The 10,311-nt window shown below is 29.5% G+C and overlaps 1 pseudogene; it reads right to left on the bottom strand.

Annotated features, from left to right (window-relative positions):
• Window positions 1-7,323: 7,323 nt before the first annotated feature.
• LOC107032000 lies at window positions 7,324-8,848 on the bottom strand (annotated as a pseudogene).
• Between the last annotated feature and the right edge of the window lie 1,463 nt (window positions 8,849-10,311).

The raw sequence follows: 10,311 nt of genomic DNA, 5'->3' as shown, positions 1-10,311 counted from the left end.
CCCAACTTACTCTAATATATTGTATGATTGAAGGGTTCTAATATAGAGGGAAGGGGGGACCCAAATTCAGCATAGGTATCATGAAGCAAAGAAAGTGAAATATTCTTTAGAAAAGGATGGAACTAATATGGCACAAGACAACTATTTTTGCTGCTTGGAAGTTCCACCGATGTCTGTCTAGGAAAATCTAGAGGCATACATAGCGGGTACTTATTTTGTTAGGCTTACTAAAGCCCATACTAATCTAGACAAATGCATTATTAGTACGACTAATGCACCAAATCCTTTTTATAACTATAAAAATAAAACACTAATTTTTTTTAAAGAGTACCGATAAATATTTAACATGTAATGACTAGCAGACAGTGAAGAGCAAGGTGTTCTAGCCAAGCATGCATGCACTCTTCGGAGTTACAAAACCTACTTTAATGAAAGCGACCTTCCCAAGGATGCACTTGGCCATTTCAAAATGAATATGTTCAGCCTAGATAAAACTCGAAACTTCAAGGTTTTTTGATTGATGCCCCCTTCATATTTATATTTATCTTTCAATTAATATACAATAGCCCAAAAAATTCTAAGATAAGACTTGAACCATGTTTCGTTTCTGAATAAGATTTTACTGAGTAACTCTTAATTTTTCATAGGTGTTAACTTCAATTATTTAGTGCGGGGGACGATTTTGGATATAAATTAAGGTCACTAGAATCCTCTACCACAAAGTTGAGTTGAAAGCTTTCTTTCCAATTGAGTTTCAATATGAGATTTACTTGAGTAAATTTCAAACAACCATATCTTTTATTTAACACATAAAGAGTTAGGTGGCCCATGACCTACCAAATGTAAAGTATTTGAGTCCTCATGCCAAATCCGTCAAGCTTGCTTAATTTTGAGCTCGAAGTAAAAAGTTATATCCATTTAAAAATGAAGTCTTTCTAATTAAGGCATCTGATTCGTTTGATAAAAAGGTATTCTAGTCTTTTCATTTTTTCCACTAGGCCTTGCACTTTTTTCCCCACTCAATTAATGTTCTAATCATATGCTAAACTAAACCCGTATGCGAAAATAGAATAAAAGTAGATTTCCAGAAGTTGCAAGTGAAACCCATGGTTGCCAACCACGGGCTGTAGGTGGGGTCCATGTTGGGCCACCTGTAACCACCCCCAGAATTGCTAAAAATTTAGCAAAGACACGACCAACGGACAATCCTTGTGTCTAATAACCCATAAGATTTTGAGAAGAATTGTTCGTATCTAGATGAGTTAGGCATGTAAATGAAGCAAGAAAATTTATTGATTTCTTGGTAGGGGCATGAGGCGTCGCACCACTCAGTGCACCCCATGGTTTTGATGTAGCTAGGAACCTAGTGCACTGTGCCATTCAATGCACCCAACCCACCTGTTGTAGTTTAGGGGCTTGCTCCCCACACCATTCATTGTGATTGGTCGCCAAGTCCCATACCCTTTCATTCTTCTTACCTTGTACTTTCCCTCGAATTGTACCTAGGTTTTCTAATTGATTCTAACTACTCTAAACTACTTTTAAACATCTAGAAATAATTATAATCATAACCTTGAATTCATAATTCAAATTCAATGTAGAGTTAAGAGATAAGTCTAGAGAGTTTTTCGAGTCATTTTAAGAAGTCTTTTACAAAGCTTTTAAACTTGTTTTAAGACTTGAAAATTTGAGTTTGAGGAAGAGTAGAGTTGAGTTCATTGTCTTTAAAATTATATATGGGAACTAAGTATTCCCAAGATAAAATGTTTATACATTTAAGAAGAGAGGAAACACCGATTTTCAGAAGCGTTTATGAGTAGTTTTAAGTATTATCTCTTTTTAGAGAAAACTTTTGATTAATAATATGAAAGTTGAGGAAGAGGAAATGTTTTCATTGAAACACAATGAGCTAAGTTATGTTTTGGGAGTAGTATTGAGCACCGATATGAAGAGGGGGAGTTCTAACAACTCAAAGCCCCCATAAACCATATAGCCAACATGGGTAGAAAGGGTCATACTTTTTAGACGATTCCTTTTTGTTTTCTAGCATAGGCTAGTTGATTCACTTAGTTGAGGAGTTCTATACCCCGACAAAGTATATAACATTTCTGGCAGCATGGTCTAGACGATGTATCATCACATAGCTCATAGTGATGGTTCGGTTAAAGAATCTCCCAAACAAAGTTTACTTTGTAGTTTTGCATACAAACCGAGTTATAATGTATTTACAAATCCATTGAGTTACCATCTAGTATTTGAAAAATCTTTCTTTATATTGCAATACTATTATTTCTTTATATTTAATTGAGTTGAGGTTAAGTTGAGAGGTAAGTTGTTTCTTCAGTTACGCTCAATCATATGTCATGTTTAGATTCCACTCACATGATTGTACATTTCGTGTACTGACACCATTTGGCTTGCATCTTTTATGATGTAGATATAGGTAACGAGGATCAGCATCCAGCATTTCGTTGATCCAGTTGAGTTTCAGAGCTTTTTGGTGAGTCTCTTTGCTTTTAGAGGACCCCCTATTTACTTTCAGTTATTTTATTTTATTATTAGGATGTCATGAGTTTGGTCCCGACATCTATTTTATTTTGTAGAAGCGTCATAGATAGATATATAGGTAGATAGAAGTTCATGTATCTTCTCCATTTTCAGTTTTAAATTATTAAGTATGTGAGTTGCCTGTTTGGCCGAATGTTCCTTTACAACATTTTGAGTTAATTACACAAGCTTATCTTTTGAGTTATTTCAAATGTTGAGTAAACTTTTCTGCTTAGAGTATTGAGCCAGACCAAGGATTCGTTTGGGGACAACAATAGTTCTCGAGTGCCGGCCCGTCCAGGGTGTAGGCTTGGGGCGTGACAATAATTATCAAAACATCAAAATGTTCACAAGAACTTTTGGATTTTCTTCAATATTCAACATTCAATTTGTCTTTTCATAGACTTAATTAGTTAATTGGTACTCTCAGATCAAACACAAAAAAGCGAAACTTAATTGGACTAAGTGGTGACATTTCCGGTAACTTTATTATTTTATCCTTAGCATCATATTTTTTGAAACATTCAGAATAATCTCTGAATCTATATAGTACATCAAAAGCTGTAATTGGTTGGGTCCAAAATAATGTAGATGGATTTGGTTTTTGCCACTAAACCAATCTGTTCTATAATCATAGTGTAGGTGACATGTAAAAAAGGGGTACCTTAATATTCCATTTAATTTAATTACATTAAAAATAAATTTTGACCCGCGAGACATTATAGAAGAAAAGAACAAATGGAACTCATCAATTGGACTTAATTAGAGTTTTCCATCATAGTCATCAGAGAAAGGAAAAAGCTTAATCCTTCAACGTTTGTGAGTTTTGTTTACTGAAACATGATAGACTTATGGTTAAAGTGACTTTAATACGTAAATCGATTAATAGTTTGGAAAATGGAAGACATTGATTAATTTTTTCTTAACCAGGAATAGTTCTATAAAAACATGAGATTTTTTTTGTTTTGTAAATCTTTTACATTTTGGGTAGTGAAAGAGAGGTATTCATGAAGGAGAATGATGATTTTCGGAAGGATACCTTTGTAAAGGAAGAAAGCATTTTTGTACTGACTTGGTGAAAGATGATTAAGGTCAAGCATACTTACACCAGTATGTAAATAGTTTTAGATATAAAAAATCTAAAAATATTATCATACTTTTTTAAACATCTACCTTAAATATTTAAATTTTGAGATAATATAAATATTATTAAATAAAATATATCAAAAGATATTTTAGTCAAACTTTCTTGAAGTTGAAAGAAGTATCTAGAATTCTTTGCTATACCAACAATTAACTTTATTATTCAGCAAAAAATAACACAAGAAATGCGTGAGTACTTTAGAGTAATAAGTAACCAAAAAAATATAATGATAGCAAGTAGTACGTTTTATTAGTAGATATTACGTAGACTTAAAAAAGTATGACATAAGTACATATTTGATTTTGCATAAGTACCCCTCGTGAACTATGACTGTAATTCCATTGACACACATTAACTTAAGAACATTGATAAACAGTAAGACACTTTTTTGGTATGAATAGGCAAGACAGGGGTAAATGACCAAATAGCCCTTTGGCTCCAAAACCACTTATTTTTTCCCTCCAAAAAAGGAAACCACTTTTGACTTTTCTTTCTTATTTACTATCTCTCTCTTTACTTTTTTTTCCTTTTTTACTTCACTCATCAGTTTGATTTTATATTGTTGACTCATTTGTTGTTCAAGATTTTATTTCGTTGTTAGATTTATATAATTTTAAGTAGATGGATCCAAATAGTCAGAATAGTCAATTAAAGGAAGTATTGAATATTGTTTTGGGGTTAGATGAGGATGATAATTTGTTGTCCCAAAATCATGAAGATTTCGATGGTGCATACGAAAGGCTTGAAAAAAAGAATTCTCGTGACCTATAGACTTAAAAAAAGCACTAAAAAGTACCTAAAATTGGTGACCTAAACTTAGATTCTAACTCATGACCTATAGACTATTCGTTTAAGCTTTATCCATTTGCACTGCAATAACATTCATTCATAATTACGAAAGCAAATGAATTTACTCTCTTTCAAATTAGTTGTTTATTCAATATCACTAATAAATTTAGAATGAGATTATCAATAAATATAGCCTAATAACCCCTAAAATGTGAAGATAAATTGAAAAAAGGTTGACATGTACCATAACTAATTGTATTACCTAATTAAAACTTGATCATGCATATATAATTGCATTCAATTAACTTGTAGTTTTGAAGGAGCATAACTCATATAATACTGTATCCATTACATTTATTTTCATAATAATGATTCAACTTATAATAATGAAAAATCTTCAATTTTTGTGACACAATCCAAATATAAACTTTTACAATCTTCTTTACCAAAAAAATATAAAACTAAAATTATTTTAATTCTAAAAACTTCAAAGAGTCTAGTATTTTTCTTTACAAAAATACCTAAATTGGGACCTAACATAGGTTCGAACTCGTGACCTAAAGACTATTCATTTAAGCTTTAACCATTCGCGTTGCAATATCATTTGATTATAATTTCGAAAGAAAAATTTATTTAATCTCTTTATATCAGTTGTTTATTGAATATCACTAGAGAATTTAAAATGATATATTATCAATAAATATAGTTTAATAACCCCTAAAATGTGAAAATAAATCAAAGGTTGACATGTATCATAACTAATTATATTACACAATTATCACTTGATCATACAAATATAGTCACATTAAATTGACTTGTATTTGTGAGGGAACGTAATTCATATAATACTATATCCTTTACATTTATTTTCATCATAGTGATTCGACTTATAATAATGAAAAATATTCAATTTTTGTGAAAAGGATCCGAATATATATAATTTAAATATTAAAAGCTTCAAAGAGTCTAATTTTAAAATTTGCGAGGGAACATAATAACTCATATAATACTATATCCTTCACATTTATTTCATCATAATGATTCGACTTATAATAATGAAAAATCTTCAATTTTTGTTAAAAGGATCCAAATATACACATTTACAATCTTATTTACCAAAAAAAAGAAGAAATTAAAAATTATTTAAATCTTAAAAGATTCAAAGAGTCTAATTTTTTTTAAAAAAAAATACATTGGGACCTAATCTAGATTCGAACTCGTGACCTATTGACTATTTGATTAAACTTTAACTATTCTTTCTGTAATAGCATTCAATCATAATTACGAAAGAAAATTTATTTAGTCTCGTTATATCAGTTGTTTAATGAATACCACAAGGAAGATTAAAATGAGATATTATCAATAAATAGTCTAATAACCCTAAAAATATGAAGATAAATTGATCAAAGATTGACATGTACCATAACTAATTGTATTACACAATTATAACTTGATCATGCATATGTCATAATTTTTGTGTTCCTTGATAGTAGATTAGACATTGATTGTTTAGGATTACATTTTTTCATTCTATTATTTTTATTGATAAATGGTCTGTAGTGATTTTATATATAACCTTCTTCAAAATTGAAAAAAAATTGTTCTCTTTGTTAGTATTCATGTGTTTCTCTTTATAATAATCAAATTTTATTGCATTTACTTAGTAGTTTACTTTATATTTTTATTTTGATAATGTTGATATTGCTTTTTCTTGTTGATATGACTCGTAATTTAATTGGTTATTTTTAATTAAATTAAATATTAACAAGACATCATAATATATCGTCGTTAAATCTTTAATATTGTAAAAAATAAAATCGTTTGAAATAATTTATCATATTTCTTTAAATGATTAAATTTTTAAATAATGCGTAATTTGTTTTTTGTTTTTTTTGAAGGATCCTATATAGATGTACCTTATCTAAATTTTGTAGTATGATATATTTTTGAGAATTCCACAAAAATTAAATAGCAAGAAAAATAATAAAAGTTAAAGTGATCTATTCATTAGTGAAATAAAATGAATATTTTCTTTTTGGATTTCATATTTTCCATGAATAAAATTATATAAGTATGGAAGTAGAGAAATTTGGAACATTAATTTGAAAAGAAAAGTCAAAGAAAACAAAGTAAAAGAAAAAGGTAAGAAAGAGAAAAAATCGTTTAAAGAAGAGAGAGAAAAATGAATTTGAGTCATTTTCTGGGACCCAACACTTTGCATATGACACAATATAAATGGAGCCTCATACAAGTATATGGTCAGCCAACTCTTTGGCAGTGTGAACGAAAAAGTAATAATTATAGTCTACTCTTCAGAAGTGCTTTTACTTTTAAAGATTAGTGGTTTACTTTTGAGGGTAATTGGGTATAAAAAATTAATGAACTTACCCAATCACCCTTATGTTTTTTTTGAGAAATTACGAAAATACCTCAAATTTTCTCCAATATGTTGCTTGTGTCATTTCACGTCAAAATAGTGTCTTGCCAAATATATTTTCTGTTAACTTATTAGGGTCCTATTATCCATTGAACTAATTCTTGTTCCGTATATGCGTGCACCTTTTGTGCTGATGTAACACCTTAAACAAAATAATTTTTTATGTTTGTGCACAATAGTCTTTCACATGTAAATTTTTAAAAAACATATAAATTAAAGGACACTTTTTTTCAAAAATAAATTAACATAATTTTCTTAAAATGACTAAAAGTGGAACAATAAGAAACTAATGAAAAAAACAAAAATATAAAGTAAGAAAGAAAGTGATATAAGTATGTCATAAACAAAGAAAATAAATCCATTATGAATAATTTCGAAGAAATACACTATTTTTTCTGAAACAAAAAAAACTTTTAAGAAGTCTTATTGATTACTTGCTATTTTATTGAAGTCATCTATTCATAATTGATTCAGTACTCATTGTAACCAAGTAAAATCTCATTCGCAAAAGCCTTGAGATTCACACTTGAAGTACCATTTTCCTTCATAGCTTCCTTAGCTAAATCACTCCATTTCTTAACATTTCTTCTTAATTCTTTCCCTTCTTCACCGTCCCCCATCACAATTGTGATACATCTGTTGAACTCATCTCTTGTCACGACACCGCCTTCACTAACATTAACTCTAACACCATTCTTCCAAATATCTTGAATGAGTTTTGCATTACAAACTTGATCGTTCCAGAGTGGGCATGCCACGATAGGTACCTTAGATGCTATGCTCTCTAAAGTTGAATTCCATCCACAGTGAGTCAAAAAACAACCAACAGAAGCGTGTTTCAAAACTTCCACTTGTGAGCACCAACTCACTATTTTCCCCAGCTTTTCAAGCTCGTCTTGACAACTCAACTTATCCTCCATCTTATCCCCATCTTTTCCTTCCCTAATCACCCACAAAAATGGCCTCCCACATTTCAACAATCCGTGACCAATCTCCTCCATCAATTGAGTTGATATTGCGGAGTAACTACCAAATGCTATGTAGATAACTGATCCCTTGTCCTTTGAGTTCAACCAATCCATATAATTTTTTGAACGAATCTCAATCATATCAGCTCGGAAAGTATTATCATCAATAAATATTGAAGGGATTGAAGGACCAATTCCCACCATCGTGACATGCTTCAGAATTTTCAAAGCATCAGATTCCAAAGCATCAAAAGTGTTCACCAGAACTCTTGGATTTTCTTCACTACTCAACATCTCAATTTGCCTCTTAATAGACTTAACTGCCCAATTGGAACTCTCCACGTTATCAAACACAAAGAAGGAAAATCAATGGGACTAAGTGGGGGCAATCCTGGTAACTCTATTATTTTATCCTTATCATCACTGTTATTGAAATAATCAGAATACTCCGTGAATCTATAATAGTAAACATCAAAAACAGTGGCAGGTTGGATCCAAAATAATGTAGATGGGATATTAATTTTTTTGGCCACTAAACCAACCCATTCCATTATTATAGTGTAGATGACATGTGAAAAAGGGGTACCATTTTTTGCATTTGACTGTATCAAATTGAAAATGAATTTTGATCCATGGGACTTTACAGAAGAATAGAACATATGAAAATCATCAACTGAACTTAACTGGAATTGTCCATCATAGCCATCAGAGAAAGGAGCAAACCTTAAGCCTTCAACATTTGGGAGGTTTTTTATTTTATTGAAAGCTGATAGGCTCGTGGTTAAAGTGACTCCAATGCCTAAATTGATTAATTGCTTGGAAAACTGAAGACATGGATTAATTTGGCCTTGTCCAGGGAATAGTGCTATAAGAACATGAGACTTTTCAATCTTCAAATTTTTCATGTTTTGGGTGGTGAAAAAATAAGTATCCATGAAGGAGAATGAGGATTTTAGGCAGGAGAATCTTTTTAATAAATAAGGCGTTTTTGAACTTGCTTAGTTACAACTGATTAAGGTCAGACATATTTATACTAGTAAATAGATGGTTCTAAATATAAAAAAAATCTAGGAATTTTATTATATTTCTTTAAATGTCTACCTTAACTATTAAGTTTTGAGATTTATATAAATATTTATCAAATAAAAAAATATCAAAAGATATTTTACTCAAACATTCTAGAAGCTCCAAAAAGTACTTGTATTTATTATTATTTCAAAAATAAACTTAATCATTCAGCAACAAATAAACAAGTAATTCATGAATACTTTATAAGTAAAAATAAAATAAATATAATGATAGCAAGTAATATGTTTTATTACCAAATATAACATGTTTGACAATTTAGAGATGCAAAAATCAAATATTTTTATTTTTCCATGAATCGTCGTTATTATTGTAAAAAAAAAAGCAAGAAATGCATGAGTACTTTAGTCTAAGAAAAAACATAATGATATCAAGTAATATATTTTATTATTAGATATAACGTGTGTTAACAAATTAGAGATACAAAAGTATGACATGTTTGTTATCTCGAGAATCATCATTGTTATTCAGTGAAAAATACAAGAAATGCATTAGTACTTTAGTCTAAAAAACGAGAAAAAGACATAACGATTGCAACTAGAATGTTTTATTAGTCATTTTTGTCATTCAGTAAAAAAAATGACTCAAAAAAATGTATGAGTATATTGTACTTTAGACTTAGAAACAAAAAAAAATTTAATAATAGTAAGTAATACGTTTTATTATCATATATGTTGCGTGGTAACAAACTAAAGATCCCAAAGCATGACATATACATATTCGATTGTAAATTACTATTTTAAAAAAACAAAAAAAACATGATAACGTAATTTAATATTAGAATATAAAGAAGTAAGCACACGGAGAAAAAAAATTTAACATATAATGCACATATATTATCTTTCTACACTAAAGTCTTTCTATAGAGTGAGAGTACTCAAGAATAGTAGTTTTTGTCAGCTCTGATGTTGAAATATATGATTGTCCATCCAATCTAATAATTTTGTCATTTATAGAAGACACACTTTTATTTACTTAATTATAAATTCTGATACTATTTAGTTCGAGAAAACAAAAGATATAAAAATAGGTAATACTTTAAATTGTTTTGTTTTATTAGTTTCATTTGGCGAAATAGACATGAATTTCCTTATAGTTCTATTGACCTTTTCACCAACCTTAATGAATAATTAGAACAAAATTCTGTAAAAAAAAAGTAAATCATCATTCTTAGTAAAATGACAAGGTATATTCACTTTGAATAATCAATCTTATTTGCCTTGTATCTATAAAATTATAATTTTCATCGATCATAATATTTGAATTTCACCTTCACGCTCATTACAAATTTTTATTCCTTCAAACTCATTCTAAAACATCCGTTTACTTATGAAATGCAA

The sequence above is a fragment of the Solanum pennellii genome, chromosome 1 (assembly GCF_001406875.1).
Source record: "Solanum pennellii chromosome 1, SPENNV200".
Lineage (NCBI taxonomy): Eukaryota > Viridiplantae > Streptophyta > Magnoliopsida > Solanales > Solanaceae > Solanum > Solanum pennellii.
This window is presented reverse-complemented; position numbering and strand designations above follow the sequence as displayed.